Raw genomic sequence first — 25,278 nt, 5'->3', positions numbered from 1 at the left:
GGCTCTTGACTGACATACTTTAGAAAAGTCACCTTTCTTACTGCAATAATTGCAGGTTGCATTTCGAGAAGGACAAAATTTCCTATAGTGAAATGCACCTCCACAGAAGAAACACTTCTTTTTAGATTGCCAAGATGCCGCTAGGGTAGGGTCATCATAAGCTAGGATAGAGTCGTCATCAGTGAGGGCTTCCACCTGAGGCTTATCGGAGGAGTCACTAAAAGTAATAGCAGCAGTCCATGCACGTGGTAAAAGATAGGCATCTGCATTTTTTTTGCAAAGTCCAGAGAATATGCCTGGTCATAGGCAGCTTGTAACCCAAGGGTTTTATTCTCCAACAGATGCTGGCGAATGAAGGAAGACGCAATTTCATTAATAAAAGAATCACAAATTAATTCCTCCTGGTACTGCTCAGCTGAGATAGCTTTGAGATTCCAGTCTTTGCTGAGCCTGCGAAGCTTTTGAAGGAATTCGTCAAGTGATACCTCGGGTTGTTGTCGAGTTGTGGTCAGTAAGTGCCGAGCAAAAATTTCATTTGGGGCCTTTACATATAGTTGCTGCAGTATTTGGATAGTGGAGTCATAGTCTACACAGTCTTCAATATAATCAAACACATGAGGAGATACATAATTGGCAAGCATTTGTAACTCATCAGGAACATTCTCACCACAAGCCCCGAGGAAGTTGCTGAAGGTACAAAACCAATGTTTCCATACCTTAGCAGTTGTAGGTGAATTCGGGTCCAGGTCAAGATGGGCGGGTCTGAGTAGTTTCGCCATGATGGATTGCTTACTACGTCTGGTTCCCTTCTACACATTAGAGACATAGCCGTCTGTTCCCAAAATCACTTGGAGCGTGGAGCAAGTTTCAGTTGATTAAATTGACGTAAGAAATCTACTAGGCATTTGTTCTAAGTGTTAAACAAAGCTTTAATCAACTGTTTTACAACATGGAGGTCTAGTTGTGTCCTTCACTAGTTCCTGTTAAGAATGTCCTGCGCAAGCTGGGCCCATGCCCGAGTATTTATACTCTTCCTGGACAGCGCCGCCCGCAGGCTGCTCAGTTGATTCATGTCATTCTTCCCGCATGAAGGATTGGTCGTCCGGCAACTTCCTTTTATCGGATGAATCGGACTACGAATAGACAACACAAAATGGCCCTCAGTGTGATGCTGTTTGAGTACATTATGGGTCTCAGTGTCATGCTGTATGAGTACAGTATGGGTCTCAGTGTGATGCTGTATGGGTACAGTATGGGCCTCAGTGTGATGCTGTATGGGTACATTATGGGTCTCAGTGTGATGCTGTATGGGTACAGTATGGCTCTCAGTGAGATGCTGTATAGGTACAGTATGAGTCACAGTGTGATGCTGTGTATGGGTACAGTATGGATCTCAGTGTAATGCTGTATGGGTACATTATGGGCCTCAGTGTGATGCTGTGTATGGGGAGAGTATGGGCCTCAGTGTGATGCTCTATGGGTACATTATGGTTCTCAGTGTGATGCTGTATGGGTACAGTATGTCTCTCAGTATGATGCTGTATAGGTACAGTATGAGTCACAGTGTGATGCTGTGTATGGGTACAGTATGGATCTCAGTGTGATGCTGTGCATGGGGACAGTATGGGTCTCAGTGTGATGCAGTGTATGGGTACAGTATGGGCCTCAGTGTGATGCTGTGTATGGGTGCAGTATGGGTCTCAGTGTGATGCTGTGTATGGGTACAGTATGGGTCTCAGTGTGATGCTGTATGGGTACAGTATGTGTCTTTGTGTGATGTTGTGTATGGGAACAGTATGGGTCTCAGTGAGATGCTGTATGGGTACAGTATGGGTCTCAGTGTGATGCTGTATGGGTACAGTATGGGCCTCAGTGTGAAGCTGTATGGGTACAGTATGGGCCTCAGTGTGATGCTGTATGGGTACAGTATGGTTCTCAGTGTGATGCTGTATGGGTACACTATGGGTCTCAGTGTGATGCTGTGTATGGGGACAGTATGGGTCTCAGTGTGATGCTGTGTGGGTACACTATGGGTCTCAGTGTGATGCTGTGTATGGGTACAGTATGGGTCTCAGTGTGATGCTCTCTATGGGTACAGTATGGGCCTCAGTGTGATGCTGTATGGGTACAGTATGGTTCTCAGTGTGATGCTGTATGGGTACACTATGGGTCTCAGTGTGATGCTCTGTATGGGTACAGTATGGGCCTCAGTGTGATGCTGTATATGTACACTATGGGTCTCAGTGTGATGCTGTATGGGTACTGTAAGGGTCTCAGTGTGATCCTCTGTATGGTTACAGTATGGGTCTCAGTGTGATGCTGTATGGGTACAGTATAGGTCTCAGTTTGATGCTGTATGTTTACAGTATGGGTCTCAGTGTGATGCTGTGTATGGGTACAGTATGGGTTTCAGTGTGATGTTGTGTATGGGTACAGTATGGGTCTCAATGTGATGCTGTGTATGGGTACAGTATGGATCTCAGTGTGATGCTGTGTATGGTGTAAGGGGTGGTGTTTGGGGCCAGCTTCGCCTCTGACTTATGAGTGCTTCGAATCGCTCTCACTCCCTTGGTTCTAGACCCTGGACTTAATTGGGGGCTGTGATGAAATTGCAGCAGACAACTGAATTTTGGTGAAAGAACTTTCATCTTTATTTTAGAAAGAAAATACACAACACAACAATCTTAACACTCTAAATTGGGGGTACACTTCGGAATATACAAGGGAAAATAACAATAGACAGAATACTTCACCCCTCCCAACCCCATTTCACTAGCTAAGTTGGGCTCCACAGGACCAGGGATAATGCTCACCAAAACGACTTCTTTTGACAGTTGTAGAGGTTCGCGATTTCGGGGTTCTCTGATGTGGCAGTTGGGGCCTGCCATACCCCAAATGCATTAGAGGACTTCACCTGCGATGCTGGTCAGTCTTCGCGTGTCCGCTGATGCGGTCGGGTGCGTATTGGATCTATCAGGTGAGTACCCAATTTCTTTTGGCTAGAAGTAGGGTTTAGAGTCTTTTCAGTAAAATCTTACCCAGGGGTAAGTCAGGATAGTTTGTAGAGTGGAAAAACTTGCGGATCTTCAGTTTCTTCCAAGTTGGTTTCTTGTTGGTCGCGGTGGCCCAATATTACCCGATTGCTGGTAATATTTTTGGTTGTTTGTTTCGTTGGGCCCTGGTCTGCCGCGATGGTGTGTTACTTCTTCAAGAGGGAGAACTGCTTCAAGATGGACTTCTTGATCCCGATGTTGGTGGGTCTCTTCTGGGTCGACGAATCTTCTTACTCAAACTTGAACTCGAACTAACTTCCTCTTGGACTGGTTTCTTGAACTCCTTTCTTGAAAACTCTGTAGAGAGAGAGAACTGCTTGAACTGCTTCTTGATGATTTCCTTGATGAACTCCCCTCGATGAACGAACTGCTTTCTTGTAAAAACAGGCCTCCAATTATACTAAATGAGGCCTGCTAATCTATGTGCCAAATCAGTCCTGGCTTATTGTTAGATTTTGGGCGGGCTCATTAATATTGATCTGTTCAATTGTTTAACTGGTTTCGGGATCGTTCCATCGCTTACTTAAGTTGTTTAAGAACGTGTGAAGTGGTTTCAGGATGGTCCCATCGGTTGTTAAACTCTTGTTTAATTGTCAGTTTTGTCCTTAGTCTTTGAGTTTCCTGTGGGGCCTTGAGATTCTTTGTTGGGTGTTGGCATGTCTTGTATTATGCATGTTTTTGGATGGTTCTGTAATTTGGGCAGGAACTGCTCTTCCGTAGGTCTATTGTCAGAATGTAAAATTGTCTGATAGTGACTGAGACAGTTTAGATAGTCCACAGACAGCATGGTTAGTCCCAATACCCAAAACTGTCCATTTACAGAGGCCAATCCCAATTCCTTTTGTTGCAGCCTTTTTCCTTCCACAGGCTCAAACATGCTTTTAAAAATAAAACCAAAATCCTGGAGTCTTTGATTTTAAATCTCCCTTAGGCCCAATATTCTTATACCATTCTGACATGGTTTATTAACAGTCCAAAAATCCCTTCTTTAGGGTAATCTTCTTGGTTTTGGGGGATCTGCTGACTTTTGAGAATCTTACATTCCCCCCTGTGATACTATATTCGCTGGAGTATCATACTGGGTGAGCAAAATTTCTGATCCCCGAGAGCCAACCTTCCCCTGCATATTACCTATCTAAAACCTCAAAACACTTACATTCCCCTTCTAGGTGTAGTGTCCAAAATATATACAAGGTACGAAAATTCGGTTACATTCACATCCAAGCACGGAGGGGGTCCAACACCTCTGCACCACTTGGAAAAATATAGCACACACATAGAAAAAAAAGAATACCACGTAGACACAAGAACTTTATTTTTAATAATGGTTAAGGTTTGTTTTATATTTGGTCATAGACTTTATTTTGATGCTTGCCCCATGCTCTCTCATGTTGAGATCGGAGCATTCTGTTCCTCCCCTTGCACTTTGTGCACAGTAAGTAGAAAACTATACGGAGCTGGCAGACCACTAAAATGTGGGAAGCCATTCTGATCCAAGAAGGGACCTCTATATTTTCAAAAATATCCCACCAGGGTGGAACTACGATATCCAAGATCTTGGCCCCTATCTCGACTGTCTTCTGTTTTAATGTATAGAAATGTTTTTGTGATAGAACAACTACTTTTAGTAGGGCGGTAAAATGTTCGGGTAGAGGGAGAATTTCATAGCCGAAATGTGCAACATAATTTTGCAGGTTGGTGATGTTTTCCCTGACAGTGAGGTGAACAGTTGGGGGTTCAGGAATGGGGACATTCTGTTCCTGGGCCACTTGAACTTCTGCCTCGGGTTTAAAGCACAAACTGCTGTCACTTACCGGACACCAGATGTGCTGTCCATGGTAGTGGGGTAGTCGGGTAGTGGGGCGCACTTGTGGTGACACAATATGTCCCACCCGCTATAAATGCTACCTGTGGGGGAACATGGCCTTGTGCCATTACCTCCATGGTCTGTGAGTCTGCCACAGCTGCAGGCTGATGATCTCTATCTTTAAAACGGTTCACCCTTGCTGGCCGTTCCTCTTTCTCGGTTTTAAACAGTTTACACTGGTTAATGTGGCTAGCAGCCTGCCAGTGAACCTGTTTTAAAGTCTCGTCCGCTGCCCCGAACGGGCCTTCTATGGACTCCCCAGGACGGCTTTAAGGACAGAATCCTGGGCTTGGACCTGCTTTAGGTCCAGGGCCTTTAAAGCTACCCCCTGTGTGCCTCCCTTGTCCCGGATTGTGGCTACCAGACCTGCTCTACAGGGAACCCAGAACTCTCCTTCCCTGGCCCCCTGCTTGGCCACCTTGTCAGTCTTTTGGTTACCCTCCCACGTGGTATGGAAGTATCCTAAATCTATGGCCAAAGGTTTGGACATTTCCCCAGCCTGCTCGTTTCCCTGTGAATCCCATTATGCTAAATGGGACCTTGTTAGACCTGGGTGAATTGGTCGGGTCTTCCGAATGGACCTCCGTGCTGGAAGATCCACTGTGCACCAAATATCTCCCCTGCACCGTCTCCACCCCCATCTTAACACATGGCCTGCCCCCCTCATCGTATTCAAGGGGACACAAGTCGACAGGCTGCGCTGGTTCTAGTCATCGGTCTGGGTTGTGTGAGGCAGATGGGGTTAAAGCACCCGTGGCTGTGGCTACCTTCCCTGGGCCATTTAATAAAACTCGGAGTGCAGCTACTAATGAATCAACTGTGGGGAGAGATCGGTGTCTCTGTTTTTGGGGAGTTCTTTCCTATGTTATCCTTCCATGGATTCCTACAGTCCCTTCTCCAATGCCCATTCTTCCCGCACCCGAAACAGTTACGCTTCGTATCGGAAGGGTTACCCCCTTCCTGGTACCACTCTTTCTTACTCTGGCTAGGTTTTATTTCATATACTTCTCCTTTTGGTGGGTGCTCTTCTATCCCCCTACCGTTCCGGTAGGCCAGGGTCAGTTGTCTGACCACTGTCTCCTCGGTGACCCGGGGGTCTTTCGGGTCAAACCAAAGCTCAGCCTTAGCTCTGATCCGCGGCACGATGTTTGCCACCAGGCTTCGGAGCCAGTGGGCCAGCTCGTTCTGGTTCATGGTGAGGCCTGTTGAGAACTCAATTACAGGCACTCCTCCCAGATAGCAGCGTACCCGTCCTGCCCTTTCTTGCTCTCCGCAGAAAGGGACTGGTACAATTTGCCATCCAGGGAGAAAAGGAGCATTTTGGCCATCTCAGAGTCATCGCACTCTTTAATGCCTGCTACCTGTTCCACTTCCATGAAGTGGACCGAGGGGTCTCACTTTTGGGTGAGTTTGTTCAGGTGGCTTATCATAGCCCTAAGCTGTTGGGTACCGTGGGGAGACATGAATTGGCTTTCAAGGAGTCCTTGACCTCCACCTCACATACAGCACCCATATAGTATGGGTCTCAGTGTGAGGCTGTGTATGGGTACAGTATGGGTCTCAGTGTGAGGCTGTGTATGGGTACAGTATGGGTCTCAGTGTGAGGCTGTGTATGGGTACAGTATGGGTCTCAGTGTGAGGCTGTGTATGGGTACAGTATGGGTCTCAGTGTGATGCTGCATGGGTACAGTATGGGTCTCAGTTTGATGCTGTGTATGGGTACAGTATGGGTCTCAGTGTGATGCTGTGTATGGGTACAGTATGGGTCTCAGTGTGATGCTGTGTATAGTAAAGTATGGGTCTCAGTGAGATCCTGTGTATGGGTACAGTATGGGTCTCAGTGTGAGGCTGTATGGGTAGAGTATGGGTCTCAGTGTGATGCTGTGTATGGTTACAGTATGGGTCTCAGTTTTATGCTGTGTATGGGTTCAGTATGGGTCTCAGTGTGATGCTGTGTATGGGTACAGTATGGGTCTCAGTGTGATGCTGTATGGGTACAGTATGGGTCTCAGTTTTATGCTGTGTATGGGTTCAGTATGGGTCTCAATGTGATGCTGTGTATGGGTACAGTATGGGTCTCAGTGTGATGCTGTGTATGGGTACAGTATGGGTCTCAGTGTGATGCTGTGTATGGGTACAGTATGGGTCTCAGTGTGATGCTGTGTATGGGTTCAGTATGTGTCTCAGTGTGATGCTGTGTCTGGGTACAGTATGGGTCTCAGTGTGATGCTGTGTATGGGTTCAGTATGGGTCTCAATGTGATGCTGTGTATGGGTACAGTATGGGTCTCAGTGTGATGCTGTGTATGGGTACAGTATGGGTCTCATTGTGATGCTGTGTCTGGGTACAGTATGGGTCTCAGTGTGATGGTGTGTATGGGTACAGTATGGGTCTCAGTGTGATGCTGTGTATGGGTTCAGTATGGGTCTCAGTGTGATGCTGTGTAAGTGTACAGTATGGGTCTCAGTGAGATGCTGTATGGGTACAGTATGGGCTTCAGTGTGATGCTGTGTATGGGTACAGTATGGGTCTCAGTGTGATGCTGTGTATGCGTACAGTATGGGTCTCAGTTTTATGCTGTGTATGGGTTCAGTATGGGTCTCATTGTGATGTTGTGTATGGGTACAGTATGGGTCTCAGTGTGATGCTGTGTATGGGTACAGTATGGGTCTCATTGTGATGTTGTGTATGGGTACAGTATGGGTCTCAGTGTGATGCTGTGTATGGGTACAGTATGGGTCTCAGTGTGATGCTGTGTATGGGTACAGTATGGGTCTCAGTGTGATGCTGTGTATGGGTACAGTATGGGTCTCAGTGTGATGCTGTGTATGGGTACAGTATGGGTCTCAGTGAGATGCTGTATGGGTACAGTATGGGTCTCAGTAAGATGCTGTATGGGTACAGTATGGGTCTCAGTGTGATGCTGTATGGGTACATTATGGGTCTCAGTGAGATGCTGTATGGGTACAGTATGGGTCTCGGTGTGATGCTGTGTATGGGTGCAGTATGGGTCTCAGTGTGATGCTGTATGAGTACAGTATGGGTCTCGGAGTGATGCTGTGTATGGGTACAGTTTGGGTCCCAGTGTGATGCTGTATGGGTACAGTATGGGTCTCAGTGTGATGCTGATTGGGTACAGTATGTGTCTCAGTGTGATGCTGTGCATGGGAACAGTATGGGTCTCACGGTGATGCTGTATGGGTACAGTATGGGTCTCAGTGTGATGCTGTATGGGTACCGTATGTGTCTCAGTGTGATCCACTGTATGGGTACAGTATGGGTCTCAGTGTGATGCTGTGTATGGGTACAGTATGTGTCTCAGTGAGATGCTGTATGGGTACAGTATGTGTCTCAGTGAGATGCTGTATGGGTACAGTATGGGTCTCAGTGAGATGCTGTATGGGTACATTATGGGTCTCAGTGAGATGCTGTATGGGTACAGTATGTGGGACAGTGTGATGCTGTGTATGGGTACATTATGGGTCTTAGTTGTGATGCTGTATGGGTACAGTATGGGTCTCAGTGTGATGCTGTGTATGTGTACAGTATGGGTCTCGGTGTGATGCTGTGTATGGGTGCAGTATGGGTCTCAGTGTGATGCTGTATGGGTACAGTGTGTGTCTCAGTGAAATGCTGTGTATGGGTACAGTACGGGCCTCAGTGTGATGCTGTGTATGGGTAAATTATGGGTCTCAATGTGATGATGAATGTGTATCGTATGGGTCTCAGTGTGATGCTGTGTATGGGTAAAGTATGGGTCTCAGTATAATGCTGTATGGGTCTCAGTGTGATGCTGTGTATGGATACAGTATGTGTCTCAGTGTGATGCTGTATGGGTACATTATGGGTCTCAGTGTGATGCCATGTATGGGTACAGTATGGGTTTCAGTGTGATGCTGTATGGGTACTGTAATTAAATCTGTTTGTCTTGATCCTGTATTCGTTTTGCACTCATGTATATTACCCTCCCCCACTTTGTATAGTTTCACTTCCTCTTTCCCGACTAACCTGGGAGGTTCCAGGTCTTGGCTCTTGGCTCCGCCCCTGACTTCTCTTGCATAAAGATCCCAGGATCTGTATGACTCATTCCTGTGAACCAGTTGGCGTGTTCAGATGTTAGCTCTGATCTTAGTGATTAAAAGCCAACTTGTTTAAGTCTATAACTTCTAGTTTTGTGGTTATTGAAGGCCCATCAATTTTAATCACTAAAGAATACTAGGATGGATCGACTCCTAAAACCAGAGCGTCTGGACTTGGATCCACATTCTGCTGAAGCATCAAATCAATTTGGACACTGGCTCAAATGCTTCGAACTCTTCGCAGGGGCCTCATCCGCTAGCGAGGTAGATAAACTGAGTCTACTGACTACTCGCGTAAGTCATCGGATTTATTCGTTCATCCGGGACGCCACCTCTTACACGGAGGCCATCACTATCCTGAAGGCCCAATACCAGAGGCCGGTAAACGAAGTGTACGCCAAACATCTGCTGGCTACACGCAGGCAGCGACCAGAGGAATCAATGGACGATTTCTTACAGGGCCTAAAGGACCTGGTACGGGACTGTAACTGCAAGGCCGTGACGGCCAACGCGTACTCTGACGAATTGGTCCGCGATTCCTTCATCACGGGCCTCAAATCGAATTATATCCGGCAGAGACTGCTGGAGAAGGAGGTCCTGGACTTAAAAAAGGCAGTGGCCACTGCACGATCGCTGGACGTGGCCCAGAGAAACTCTGACTCTTATTCTTCCAGCCATGCAGCCCTCACCGCCTCGTGCGCGCCGAGGGGGCCGCCATCTTGGAATCAGCCATCTTCCCCATCCAGGCCTCAGACCAGCTCTACGCCGCCGGAGTCCCCGCACAGAAGTTCACCCAGGAGTCCTACTACAGCGGCAATGTCTCGAGGCCCGAAATGCTACTTCTGCGGCCAGGCCAAGCACCCCAGAAAACGATGCCCAGCGAAGGACGCTACATGCTTCAAATGTAAGAAAAAGGGGCATTTTAGCAAAGTCTGCAGGGGGAATCCGATTTCCAACTCCGTCACCGTCTCGTGCGTGCTGTGCGGGCCGCCATCTTGGGATCCGCCATCTTTTCCCGACTCAACGGCCGCCCAGGGCCCAACAGTGGCTTCGATCACGGTGGATCAATCCAGGCCACACCCGTTGACAAAATCCATGATGGACATACAGGTAAACGGGAATTTAACGAAATGTTTAATTGACTGTGGGAGTACCGAGAGTTTTATCCACCCTAGCCTGGTACGGCGGCACTCATTAACGGTAACCCTTACACGGAGCAGAATTGCTATGGCTGCTAAGCCCCACACTTCGGACATTTTGGGCTACTGTGTGGTAACACTGACTGTAAAAGGCACGGACTACAAGGATTTTAAACTCCTCGTGATGCCAGAACTCTGTGTTAATGTAATCTTGGGCCTGGACATCCAGTGCCACCACGAAAGTGTCACGCTAGCATATGGCGGGTCCCAGCCGCCACTCACAGTCTGTGGCCTATCAACCTTAAAAATCAGCCCGCCCTCTTTATTCGCTAAACTCGCTCCGAACTGTAGGCCCATAGCGACCAAAAGTAGACGGTACAGTCTGGAAGACAGACACTTTATCAAGGCGGAAGTGGACAGACTCCTGCGGGAAGGAATTATTGAATGCAGTACCAACCCGTGGCGTGCCCAAGTAGTCATAGTTAAAAATAGCGAAAAGAAACGGATGGTAATTGACTACAGCCAGACTGTTAATATTTATACCCAGCTGGACGCCTACCCTTTACCCCGCATATCAGAAATGGTCAACCAGATTGCGCAATACCGAGTCTTCTCGACTATCGACCTCAAATCCGCGTATCACCAGCTCCCCATTAGAATGGAGGACCGCCCATACACCGCCTTCGAGGTGAACGGGCGCCTCTACCATTTTCTCAGAGTGCCCTTCGGGGTAACAAGTGGGGTCTCGGTCTTCCAACATGAGATGGACCGCATGGTTGACGAGAATAAACTACAAGCTACCTACCCCTATCTGGACAATGTCACTATCTGCGGGCACAACCAGCAAGACCACGATCTAAATCTTGCGAGATTTTTAAAAACTGCCCTAAAGCTGAATCTAACCTACAACGAAGACAAATGTGTCTTCAACACAACCCGTCTCTGTATCCTCAGCTGTGTGGTGGAAGATGGGGTAATTGGACCGGACCCTGACCGATTACGCCCCCTAAAGGAACTGCCCCTGCCACACAATCCCAAAGCCTTAAAAAGGTGCCTGGGATTTTTTTCGTATTATGCCCAATGGGTGCCCAATTACTCTGATAAGGCCCGACCGCTCATTAAATCGATGTCCTTCCCACTATCAGCTGAAGCTCGGGAGGCTTTCACCAGTATTAAACAGGACATTGAAAGGGCTGCAGTGTGTGCAGTGGACAAATGCATTCCCTTTCAAGTCGAAAGCGATGCGTCAGACTTTGCCTTAGCTGCGACCCTCAATCAGGCTGGGAGACCTGTGGCCTTCTTCTCCCGAATCCTTCAGGGACCTGAAATCAGGCACTCTTCTGTCGAGAAGTAGGCACAGGCTATAGTGGAGGCAGTGCGGCACTGGAGACACTACCTAGCCGGCAAATGTTTCACCCTGCTCACCGACCAGCGGTCGGTGGCTTTCATTTTTAATAACAAACAAAGGGGGAAAATCAAGAATGACAAAATACTCAGGTGGAGGATCGAACTATCCACGTTCGACTATGATATTATGTACAGGCCGGGAGCCCTTAATGAACCCCCAGACGCCCTATCGCGGGGAATGTGTGCCAGCATTCATCCGGACAAATTACAGGGTCTCCACAATGACCTCTGTCACCCAGGGGTCACCCGACTATACCATTTTATAAAGTCCTGCAATCTGCCCCACTCCATCGAGGAGGTCAGGGCAATGACCAGAGCCTGCCGCATCTGTGCGGAATGCAAGCCTCGTTTCTACAGGCCTGACTGTGCACACCTTATCAAAGCCACACGGCCATTCGAGCGCCTAAGTCTGGACTTCAAGGGACCCCTTCCCTCTGCCGACCGTAACGTATACTTCCTCAATATCATTGATGAATATTCCCGCTTCCCCTTCACCATTCCCTGCCCAGACACGACCAGTGCCACGGTCATCAAGTGTCTCTGTAATCTATTCTGCATGTTTGGCATGCTGAACTACATACACAGCGATAGGGGGACGTCATTCATGAGTGATGAGCTGCGCCAGTTCTTGCTCTCGAAGGGGATAGCCACTAGCAGAACCACTAGCTACAACCCCCGGGGTAATGGGCAAGTGGAAAGGGAGAATGCTACTGTTTGGAAGGCTGTCACGTTAGCCTTAAAGTCAAAAGGCCTTCTGACCTCCCGCTGGCAGGAAGTCCTCCCAGACGTGCTCCACTCCATAAGGTCTCTGTTATGTACTGCCACTAACGCTACCCCTCACGAAAAGATGTTCGTTTTCCCCCGGAAATCCACCTCGGGCATATCTCTACCCGCGTGGCTGACGTCTCCGGGGACAGTACTATTGCGGAAGCACGTGAGAGGCCATAAAACGGACCCCCTTGTGGAAAAGGTACAGCTCCTCCATGCAAACCCTCAGTACGCCTATATCGAATACTCTGACGGGTGAGAGGACACTGTTTCCATAAAAGACCTCGCTCCCTCGGGGAGCGGAGAGATCGATGGGAGCCTACCCGATGAAGACCTACACTACAAAGAGACAGGACGCCCAGAGGTATCAATACCCAACTTTAACCTGGAGGACACTGCAGATAACCTGGAAGACACTGCGGAGGCCCGGACAGCGGAGGAACCAGAATCCACTCCCCGAGAGGCACCCCAACCGGCTTTGCGCCGATCACTGGGAACTGCAAAACCTCCTGACAGACTCACTTATACCAACTTTTAAGAAACATCACCCCGATGGACTAAATCTATAGAAGGGGTGAATGTAATGAAATCTGTTTGTCTTGATCCTGTATTCGTTTTGCACTCATGTATATTACCCTCCCCCACTGTGTATAGTTTCACTTCCTCTTTCCCGACTAACCTGGGAGGTCCCAGGTCTTGGCTCTTGGCTCCGCCCCGACTTCTCTTACATAAAGATCCCAGGATCTGTATGACTCATTCCTGTGAACCAGTCGGCGTGTTGAGATGTTAGCTCTGATCTTAGTGATTAAAAGCCAACTTGTTAAAGTCTATAACTTCTAGTTTTGTGGTTATTGAAGGCCCATCAGGTACAGTATGGGACTCAGTGTGATGCTGTATGGGTAAGGTATGGGTCTCAGTGTGATGCTGTGTATGGGTACAGTATGGGTCTCAGTGGGATGCTGTGTATGGGTACAGTATGCGTCTCAGTGTGATGCTGTATGGGTACAGCATGGGTCTCAGTGTGATGCTGTGTATGGGTAAAGTATCGGTCTCAGTGTGATGCTGTGTATGGGTACAGTATGGGTCTCAGTGTGATCCTGTATATGGGTACAGTATAGGCCTCAGTGTGATGCTATGTATGTGTACAGTATGGGTCTCAGTGTGATGCTGTGTATGGGCACAGTATGGATCTCAGTGTGATGCAGTGTATGTATACAATATGGGTCTCAGTGTGATGCTGTGTATGTGTACAGTATGAGTCTCAGTGTGATGCTGTGTATGGGTACAGTATGTGTCAAAGTGTGATGCTGTGTATGTGTACAGTATGGGTCTCAGTGTTATGCTGTGTATAGTACAGTATGGGTCTCAGTGTGATGCTGTGTATGTGTACAGTATGGGTCTCAGTGTGATGCTGTTTACGGGTACAGCATTGGTCTCAGTGTGATGCTGTATATGGGTACAGTATGTGCCTCAGTGTGATGCTGTGTATGTGTACAGTATGGGTCTCACTGTGATGCTGTGTATGGGATCATTATGGGTGACATTGTGATGATGTGTATGGGTACAGTATGTGCCTCAGTGTGATGCTGTGTATGTGTACAGTATGGGTCTCACTGTGATGCTGTGTATGGGATCATTATGGGTGACATTGTGATGATGTGTATGGGAACAGTATGGGTCTCAATGTGATGATGTGTATGTGTACAATATCGGTCTCAGTTTGATGCTATGTATGGGTACAGTATGCGTCTCAGCTTGATGCTGTGTATGGATACAATATGGGCCTCAGTGTACTGCTGTGTATGGGTACAGTATATGCCTCAGTGTGATGCTGTGTATGGGTGCAGTATGGGTCACATTGTGATGCTGTGTATGGGTACAGTATGGGCCTTATTGTGATGCTGTATGGGTACAGTACGGATCTCAGTGCAATGCTCTTTATGGGTACAGTATGGATCTCAGTGTGATGCTGTATGGGTGCAGTATGGGTCTCAGTGTGATGCTGCATATGGGTACAGTATGGGCCTCAGTGTGATGCTGTGTATGGGTACAGTATGGGTCTCAGTGTGACTCTCTGTATGGGTACAATATGGGTCTCAGTTTGATGCTGTATGGGTACAGTATGAGCCTCAGTGTGATGCTGTGTATGTGTACAGTATGGGTCTCAGTATGATGCTGTATGGGTACAATATGGTCTCAGTGTGATACTGTGTGTGGGAAAAAAATACTAGTTGGCGTATTCTATAGACCTCCGAACAGTTGCAACTCTGTTGGACGGAGTATTAATCAGAAAATAGTTGAGGCTTGTAATAAGGGAACAGTTATAATTATGGGGGATTTTAACTGTCATATTAACTGGACAAATCAAATTGGGCAGGGCAGCCTTGAGGATGAGTTCATTGAGCGTATTAGGGATGGATTTCTTGAGCAGTATGTAACTGAACCGACCAGGGGGCAAGCAACCTTAGATTTGGTCCTGTGTAATGAGACAGGATTAATTAAAAATATCCTAGTAAAGGATCCCCTTGGAATGAGTGACCATAACATGGTTGAATTCCATATTCAATTAGAGGGTGAGAAGGTTGGATCTTAAACATGCGTGCTGAGCTTGAATAGAGGAGACTATGAAGGTATGAGAGCAGAATTGATTACAGTGGACTGGGAAATTAGCTTAAAGTGTAAGACGGTACATGATCAGTGGTGTACATTTAAGGACTTATTTTACAACTTCCAAAAAATATATATTCCACTGAGTGAAAAAGGGTGTAAAAGAAAAGATAACCATCCGTGGCTAAGTAAAGTAATTAAGGATAGTATCTGACTAAAAACAAGGGCATATAAGGTAGCCAAATCTCGTGGGAGGATAGAAGATTGGGAAGTCTTTAAAAGACAGCAAAAAATAACTAAAAGATTGATTAAGAAAGGGAAGATAAATTATGAAAGTAAATTAGCATAAAATATAAAAACAGATAGCAAAAGTTTCTATAGTTATATAAAAAGAAAAAGGGTGGCTAAAGTAATTGTTGGTCCCTTAGAGGATGAGACCGGGAAATTAATGGTGGGAAACATGGAGATGGCAAAAACGCTGAACAATTATTTTGTGTCAGTCTTTACGGTAGAGGACACTAAGAATATCCCAACACTGGATAAACAGGGGGCTCATGGGGGGAGGAGCTAAATATGATTAAAATCACTAAGGAAGTGGTACTTGGTAAAATAATGGGACTCAAGGCGAATAAATCCCCTGGACCTGATGGCTTACATCCTAGGGTCTTGAGGGAAGTGGCGGTAGGGATTGTGGATGCATTGGTAATAATTTTCCAAAACTCCCTGGACTCAGCAAAGGCCCCGGCAGATTGGAAAACTGCTAATGTAACACCCTTATTTAAAAAGGGTGGTAGGCAGAAGGCTGGAAACTATAGACCTGTTAGCCTAACATCTGTGGTTGGTAAAATTTTAGAGTCCATTATTAAGGAGACAGTAACGGGACATTTGGATAAACATTATTTAATAGGACAAAGTCAGCATGGTTTTATGAAGGGGAAGTCATGTTTGACAAATTTGCTTGAGTTCTTTGTAAGGGGTTTTCTCTCCGAGGTCGCAGAGGTTTTTCTCACCAGAGGCCTCTCTCTCTCTTTTGCACAGTAAAACTTTGAGTGGTTCAATGCACTCGCCCCTTAGATTCTAGACACTGGACTTAAGTGCAGGAACTACAATGCAGAGAAGATTCTGATAGACCAAGTTTAATGAATCAAAATGGAATTTTATTGCATATGGAAAAACAAATCAAATGCAAGCAAATGAGAGGTTACATGGGAGGGAAAAACATGTCATAACAATGCAGTACTAGCTAAAATAGATACAGGCATATTATACTTTACAAAAGTCATCATGAAATGGGGAAACACACGGAACATCGAGGGACAACAACTCATGTTAACTATACCCAAAATGCCCATCCCCTTAAACCTATCTAGATCCGATTATGAAGGGCCAGAAACATGCTCACCAATCCAGTTGGAAAAGTATAGAGTTTTGAAACAGGTCTGCGTTTTGATCCCCTCAGGCATCCTGTTTCCTCGTGGTCAGTGGAACCACAGCGGGCTGCGCCACACCTCACTCTCTATCTCTCTCTCGAGGTGAAGGTCACGGACAGGCTGGACACTGATGGGCCTGGATGTCGGCGGAGATCATCTGTTTGACCACGGTTGGAAGCCCCTAGCCTGCTTTCATATAGGTTTCTTCTGTATATAGGTTTCTTCTGTAGTTTTACTGCCCTCCCGTTTCGTCAATGGCCCAGGGTTGGTCGATGATCTCCCGATGTTTAACCCGGGGCGGGATGCCGGCTCGAACCGTCTTCTTCTCCGAACTCCAGCTGCTATCGAAGGTAACGGCTATTACCGAAGACCCCATGAAGATGATGAAGAAAGGAACCTCTCTCTTCCCAATATCTAAGATGAAGCTACTCTTTTGCTACCCCCGGTGTCTCCAATTATACTTCTCAGAAGAAGCCTCTATCTCCCGCCAAATCAAGGTTAGTCTTTGTTTAACTTTTGGTGGGCTTATGGCACAGTGGGGTAGTTATTATATTTAAACTGCTTTCGGGATGGCCGGTGATGGCCATCTCTGGTCTGGAATGACCTGGTAATGTTTTAATGTCTTCTTGATGTCTTTAACGGGTCCTTGATGCGTTCTTTATGAATATGGAACTGTTCCCCTTTGTCTGGGTAAACATTTAGATGGCCTTTATCTACAGGCCGATCTGACTGGATCTGCATCCAATCTTTATGTATGTGTGGGTGTCTGGTTTCATTCTCTCAGAAACGGCTTCCAGAACTTACTGTGGGTTGAATCCACAACGGCTGTCTGGAGACTGCAGGAACCATTTTAATGTGTCCCAATAAGTCGGTCACGGGGTCTGGTGGCCATTTTGTGTGCCCCTTTTGCTGGGCTTCTTTTAAAACAGTCTTTTTAAAATCAATGCCTCTTCTGCCAGAGGACCCTTATAATACAATATTAATTTTGCGAATTCTACAGTACCCCCTGATGATACTATAACTTGCTTGAAGTATCATAATTCTGGGTGAGCAAAATTTTCTGACCTTCCATAATTAAACCATCCCCTGTAATTACCTATCTATGACCCCATGGCACATGTATTTCCCATTTCAGAAAACCTACAGTGTACATTAAGCATCTATAGATGGCAATACATTGGATTTAAAATCTGACACATTCACTTCCAGGCGTGGAGGGGGGCCTAATATCCCTACACCACCTGGTTCATACACATTATTTTTATTAATACCAACTCGCTTAATAAACTTCAATAATAAAGAATAAAGTACACACACAACTTACACATGACCAAACATCAAACAAAAGAGGGAGATATCAGCAAAAATCTAAACAGGTGTCTCTTCTTCTACCCACACATAATGCCCTCTCCATTCTCCCCTGTTCTCATACTTCTGTGAATGTCTGACCTTTTTACAGTGTACAAACAGTAAATAAATCACAATAAAAACCTGACACACGACAAGGATGTGGGAGGCTATCCTAATCCAAGAAGGGACTTCTATATTAGTGAACAGGTCCCACCACTGTGGGGTTACTATATCCAATATGCTTGCCCCTATCTCTAAAGTCTTCTGCTCCAGTGTGTAAAAATGTTTCTGTGAAACGACAACGGCTTTTAATATCTTGGTGAGGTGTTCAGGGAGAGGGGGAATGATATATCCAAAATGTGCAACGAATCGTTAAAGATCGGTGAAATTCTCTTTAACGGTGATGTGAACAGTGGAAGGTTCAGGAATGGGGACAATTTGCTCTTAGGCCACTTGAACTTCTGCCTTGGGCTTGAAACAGAAACTGCTGTCACTCACCGGACACCATAATGGTGTGATTAGACCGTCCACAGTCCACTGGGACTGGGTAGGCTTCTGAAGCTAGTCTGAGCTGGCACAGACTTAATGCATTTTCTGAAGGGTGGAGGGCTGCGAGGTGCTTGTTGCTGATCCAGGAGGGGACTAAACCTTGTTTTAAATCCTCCAGATTACTGTGGCCCTCGCCCAGTAACCACGCCCCGTACAGCACGCAAGCTTCGTTCTGCGCAGCCTGATCGGACGCATTCCGATCCTCCCTGATGAGAGCATTTATCGTTTTAGCGTGTTTCTCCAGCTCAGCAATAATTTCTTTTAAGTGTAGTGTCATGGCCTGGTCCTCATGTAACTCAGAACCCACTACCTTATTCTCATCAGTCAGTATTTTTCGTAACTGTGTTTTCAAACCATTAACCTGGGTCTGCAGCTCCACGTCATCCAGAGTGTTGATGACGGAAGTCCCTGTGTTAAAAGCTGTGAAAATATCATTTACTGCACCCCTTCTTTGTCTCCCTCTCCTGTCCAAGACCTCATGTGGTGTGGTGTACAATTCGGCTTTGTCTACATCAGCAAAGTCGAATTCATAAAACTGCCTGAACATGTTTGTTAACAGGACCTGGTACAATTGCTCCATTTCCTTGGGGCACCACTCTGGCAATCGCACCTCGGTGAGGTTTAAAATCACCGAGGCCACCGCATAGTGCACCCCTTGGTACAGCAGCTGACCTGTGGGTACTAATGCCAATCCGTTCCCGGGTCCCTTGGTAGTGGTGAGGCATCCTTCCTTGTGGGCTTTGGCTACCGGAATCGTGGGCAGGGGCTTGCGGGGGCGGGTGATGAGCTCAGTGGCGTTTACTGGGATCTGAGATTATGGGACTCCACACACCCGTGTGCTGACATCCCACCTCATTCCTTTCCCAGCATCCTGCCACTGCCTTTGGAAAAAGATGGAGACGCCTGTGGGGCAGGCGCTTTCTGAACCCCACATACAGATGTAGATCCCCTCATCTGGTTCCCACCATTTGTCCCAACAGACACTCAACGCCCCTTGAGTCCCCGTAATAGTCCGATGGGTATTGTTAGCCAGTCTCTCCCACTCGACCGTGGAGTTCTTCATGGTCTTACTCAGCTTCCGAAGCCACCACCAGCGGTCCAAAGGAACATGTCCATGACAAACCAGGCAAATCTTCCCGACGGTGACGCTGACTCTGGGTGCGATGACCCTCACTCGGGGGCACATCAAGGAAGTCTCCCGGTATGCAAACCCGGACTGGCTGGAGTATTCCGTAGAGTTCGACCCCAGCCATCCTGGCCACCTCCCTTCATGGAAATAGGTGGCTGTCTCCTCAACGCCCCGCGCGCCTGACCCATCGGTCGCGATGGGGGCTGTGCTCCCCGAGCACCCGTAGATCGTGGAGTCCTTGGTGCGGCCCCGATAGGCCCAGCTCCACCTGATCACCGCGAATGCGACGAGAATCCCTCTCATCTCTCTGGGTCCTGTAACAAAATTAAATGATATAGCCAGGCTCCCGAGAGATTCTGGCTTAGGTGAAGGCATGATCGGGTCTTTCGACCTTGATCCAAAACAACACACATACTGAGCAGATTCCAAAACTACTTAACACTAATCACTTTAATATACACACGCCTTAAACTTAATTAAACTTAAACTTAGCTTATGTACAGCGCCGCCCGTCCCCGGGCGGCTTACCTAATCCCTGATTGGACTGCAGCTTGCCGTTCCTTGTGGCGGGGCTGCACTGACTTGTGGCTTGGGTTCCCCGCAGCCTTTTGCTGTCAATTGGGGACTGCATTTTGCCAGGGATTTCCCAAGTCTGCGTTTACTGAAGGTGGGGGAATCGGGCCAAGGTTTTACCGGCTGAGGCATTCGAGCCGACTTGAGAAGAGGTACTTTGGGCGTGGCTCCCTCAGCGGGTGGACCTTCGGTTGGGACTTTAGCCCTCACAGCCCGTGGCACCTCCACGGCTGCCGGCTTCGGCTCCCTTCCCTCAGGCTCCACCCCTTTGGGATTTGGGTCTGTGGCAGATGGCTCCTCCTGACCTGTCCCTAGAGGTGGAGGATCTCCGCCCCCAATTTCTATCTCCCCTAAGCTTGAGTCGAGGGCGGGACCTCCGTCCTCCGACTCCACCTCCTCCAGAATCGTGTCAAGGGCGGGGCCTTGCTGTTCAGGCTCCTCCTCGTCTGAGTCCCAGGCCAGTGGGGAAACCTCCCAGGTGGGCGGGACAGTTTCTCCCTCCAGGCAGGCTGCGGTTCCAGCCTGTGTGGTCTGTGACTTGTTGCACGCCTCAGGCTGAGGAATTTTACCCTCAGACCTGGCCTCAGTTGTTGGCTCTTTTGCACCAGGCTTAAACAGTTTGCACTGCTTGACGTGGAACCACTTATTGCGTCGGGGTACCTTCACTACGCAACTGGCGGGGACCGGTTGATCTTGCACCGACTCCTGTCTATCCTGGTCCGTGTCTCTCTCGCCAGCGCAGAGGGTCAGACCCAAGAATTTTACTTTCCGCCGGCCGACCCGTGCTTTCGTTGGGTTGGCCTTGGCATCCTCTATCCCTTTCACACTCGCACCTGCTCCCCAGAGACAGTGATTTCTCAGGTCCACGAGTATCCCGTGTTCTGCCAAGAAATCGGACCTGAGGATCCCCTTTCCACCCTCCACCTCCCACTTCATCAGTATACACTTCCACTTGGTGCGGAGTGGTCCTAAATGAACGGAGAGGGGAATGGAAAATGCGCCAGCCTGTTCCTTGCCTGTGAAGCTCGACAGAATATATGGAACCCCGGTGGACAGAGGTGAGGTGGCAAGGTCATCTGTGTGGATCACGGTGCACGATGCCCCCGTATCCAACAAATAGATCCCTTTTACCTCCTCCACTTCCATCTCTACGAGGGGTCGCCTCCATACATCATATCGCAGCGCATCAGGTAGACGGGCTGCGCCGGCTCTAGTCATTTGGGCACCGGAGTCATGGTTTCGGGAACGACAAGACCAGTGCTGGCGGCTATCTTCCCCTGCGCGATCATAAGAGACCGCATTGCCTCTATAATTGATTCTATCACAGCGGGATCCATAGCCGCACCGGCTCCCTTTGCTGGGACAGGAGCTGCGGCTTGTGTTTGGGCTGGTGCTGGGGCGGCGGTCTGGGCTTGGGTTTGGGCTGTGGGAGATTTCCCTTTATTATCATTCCACGGATTTTTACAGTCCTTGCGCCAATGTCCATCCTTCCCACACCCGTAGCAATTGAGCTTGGCTTGGGCAGGGCGATTCCCCTCCTGACACCACTCCTTCTTGCTTGGGGCTGCGGGTTTTGCCTCATGCACTTTTCCCTTAGAGGGAGGTGTCTCCTGACCTCCACAATTCTTGTATGCTACGGTGAGCTGGCGGAGCACTGTCTCCTCTGTGACACCGGGACCTTGGGGGTCAAACCAGGACCTGGCTAAGGCCTGTATCTGTGGCAAGCTGTTAGCAACCAGACAACGGAGCCAATGAACCCGCTGTTCGGCGCTCATTCCAACCCGTTCTGGCATGCCCAGACAACTGCGTCGATACACTGGCCACAGCCTTTCTGCAAAAACCCGCGGGGGTTCTCCAGCTAGCTGCACAGTCCCTTCCACCCGTTGGAACGGATTACCGTCGTCCACTCCCATAACTTCCAAGACCTCATCCCTGAGATCCGTATATCCTTTCCATCCCCTCTTACTCTCGTCTGAGAGGCACTGAAGGATTGTGCTATCCAGGGAGAAGAGCAGCATCTTTGCCTGTTCAAGATCATCACAATCATTGATGGCGGCTGTTTCCTCTATCTCCCTGAAATGAACTGACGGATCTCCCTTTACTGTGAGTCTTGGGAGGTGGCTCACCATGGATCTTAGTTGTGGGGCAGCGTAGGGCACCACGAGCTGGTTCAGGTGGGGTCCGTCATCGCCGTTTGCGGCGTTGGGACCGAACCTCTGGTGCTGAGTCGGACACATTGGTGCTGGCTCCGGCTGTGCTACCAGGGGTTGTTCCTCCTCCTGTACCATCTCGGCTACCCTTTCTTCCACCACCCCTTTTTCAGGCCAAGCCTCACTATAGCTTGGCGGGGCTGAGGGTTCAGTGGCTGGTGCTGCAACTACTTCGCACGGAATTGGATGTTTGGATTCCTGCAAAAAGTCAATCTGACTTGCTTTTGGGCTTACGAGGCATACCATGCCTTTTGCCTTAACCAGGGCCGTTCTCAAGTCCTCTATGTTCTTTTGGCAGGGGCCATGGTCTGCGCTCTCAACCCATGTTCAAGGGATAACTTGTAAGCTGCCTTGACTTCCACAACTCTCTCCTCCTGCGCTCTTAGCTGCTGGGCGAGGCGGGCGTTTTTCTCCCGCATTCTCGCTTCATGGATCTTTGCCTCAGTAACCTGGTATTCCAGATATTCTATTCTAGCCTAATGTTGGCTGGCTACAACTTGGCGTTCTTGAATCAGCACGTGAAGCGCTGTGATGAGTTTTTCCCCACACATGGCCTTTTCCTCTATCTCTGCTGCCTGGGTAGTGATCTTGGCTGCCTGTGCTGCACCGACCCGGTCCAAAATCTGGACCTGTTTCTTGTAGCACATCAGTCACACTGCCTTTTCCACTGACTTCTTATGCTCTTTGCTCTCTGGCCACCTGATGGCTGCGTCCACTGGATGCCCATCCAGTAAGAGATCGGAAATCCACTGCTTAGTGAGATTTACCTTACCAAAGACATAATCTGCTATCCTCTCATCCATTGCATTTTGACCATTCAAACTTGGGTCTAATACATTGCAATGCTGCTGCCAGTGTCCTGCCGCGGTCGCTATTTTCTGTAAGGGGTTTTCTCTCCGAGGTCGCAGAGGTTTCTCTCGCCAGAGGCCTCTTTCTCTCTTTTGCACAGTAAAACCTTGAGTGGTTCGACCCACTCACCCCTTAGATTCTAGACACTGGACTTAGGTGCAGGATCTACAATGCAGAGAAGACTCTGATAGACTAAGTTTAATGAATCAAAATGGAATTTTATTGCATATGGAAAAACAAATCAAATGCAAGCAAATGAGAGGGTACATGGGAGGGAAAAACAAATCATAACAATACAGTACTAGCTAAAATAGATACAGGCATATTATACTTTACAAAAGTCATCATGAAATGGGGAAACACACGGAACATCGAGGGACAACAACTCATTTTAACTATACCCAAAATGCCCATCCCCTTAAACCTATCTAGATCCGATTATGAAGGGCCAGAAACATGCTCACCAATCCAGTTGGAAAAGTATAGAGTTTTGAAACAGGTCTGCGTTTTGATCCCCTCAGGCGTCCTGTTTCCTCGTGGTCAGTGGATCCACAGCGGGCTGCGCCACACCTCACTCTCTCTCTCTCTCTTGAGGTGAAGGTCACGGACAGGCTGGACACTGATGGGCCTGGATGTCGGCGGAGATCAGCTGCTTGACCACGGTTGGAAGCCCCTAGCTGGTTTTCATATAGGTTTCTTCTGTAGTTTTACTACCCTCCCGTTTCGTCAACGGCCCGGGGTTGGTCAATGATCTCCCGATGTTTTACCCCGGGGCGGGACGCCGACTCGAACCGTCTTCTTCTCCGAACTCCAGCTGCTATCGAAGGTAACGGCTATTACCGAAGATCCCACGAAGATGATGAAGAAAGGAACCTCTCTCTTCCCAATATCTAAGATGAAGCTTCCTTCTCTCTCTTCTACCCCCGGTGTCTCCCAATTATACTTCTCAGAAGAAGACTCTATCTCCCGCCAAATCAAGGTTAGTCTTTGTTTAACTTTTGGCGGGCTTATGGCACAGTGGGGTAGTTATTATATTTAAACTGCCTTCGGGATGGCTGGTGATGGCCATCTCTGGTCTGGAATGACCTGGTAATGTTTTAATGTCTTCTTGATGTCTTTATTGGGTCCTTGATGCGTTCTATTATGAATATGGAACTGTTCCCCTTTGTCTGGGTAAACATTAAGATGGCCTTTATCTACAGGCTGATCTGACTGGATCTGCAGCCAATCTTTATGAATGTGTGGGTGTCTGGTTTCGTTCTCTCAGAAATGGCTTCTAGAACTTACTGTGGGTTGAATCCACAATGGCTGTCTGGGGACTGCAGGAACCATTTTGAAGTGTCCCAATAAGTCAGTCACAGGGTCCGGCGGCCTTTTTGTGTTCCCCTTTTTCTGGGCTTCTTTTAAAACAGTCTTTTTAAAACCAAGGCCTCTTCTGCCAGAGGACCCTTATAATACAATATTAACTTTGCGAATTCTACATCTTTGAGGAAGTAACATACAGGGTGGATAAAGGGGAACCAGTGGACGTAGTGTATATAGACTTCCAAAAGGCATTAGACAAGGTGCCACACGAAAGATTATTGCTCAAGATAAAAAATCATGAGATTGGGGGTAATATTCTGGCATGGGTGGAGGATTGGCTATCTAACAGAAAGCAGAGAGTTGGGATAAATGGTTCGTTCTCAGACTGGCAATCAGTAACTAGTGGTGTTCCGCAGGGGTCAGTGCTGGGTCCCCAACTCTTTACAATCTATATTAATGATTTGGAGGAGGGGACCGAGTGTAACATATCAAAGTTTGCAGATGATACAAAGATGGGAAGGAAAGTAGTGAGTGAGGAGGACATAAAAATCCTGCAAAGGGACATAGACAGGCTAAGTAAGTGGGCAGAGATTTGGCAGATGGAATACAATACTGGAAAGTGTGAGGTTATGCACTTTGGCAGGAAAAATCATAGAGCAAGTTATTATCTTAATGGCAAGAAACTGGAAAGTACTGTAGTAAAAAGGGATCTGGGGGTCCTGGTGCACGAAACTCAAAAAGTTAGTATGCAGGTGCAGCAGGTGATCAAGAAGGCCAATGGAATGTTGGCTTTTATTGCTAGGGGGATAGAATATAAAAATAGGGAGGTATTGTTCTAGTTGTACAAGGTATTGGTGAGACAGCACCTGGAATACTGCACACAGTTTTGGTGTCCATACTTAAGAAAAGACATACTTGCTCTCGAGTCAGTACAAAGAAGGTTCACTCGGTTAATTCCGGGGA

The sequence above is a fragment of the Somniosus microcephalus genome, chromosome 3 (assembly GCF_052327205.1).
Source record: "Somniosus microcephalus isolate GS21.2 chromosome 3, FLI_Smic_1.0, whole genome shotgun sequence".
In the NCBI taxonomy this organism is placed as follows: domain Eukaryota; kingdom Metazoa; phylum Chordata; class Chondrichthyes; order Squaliformes; family Somniosidae; genus Somniosus; species Somniosus microcephalus.
This window is presented reverse-complemented; position numbering follows the sequence as displayed.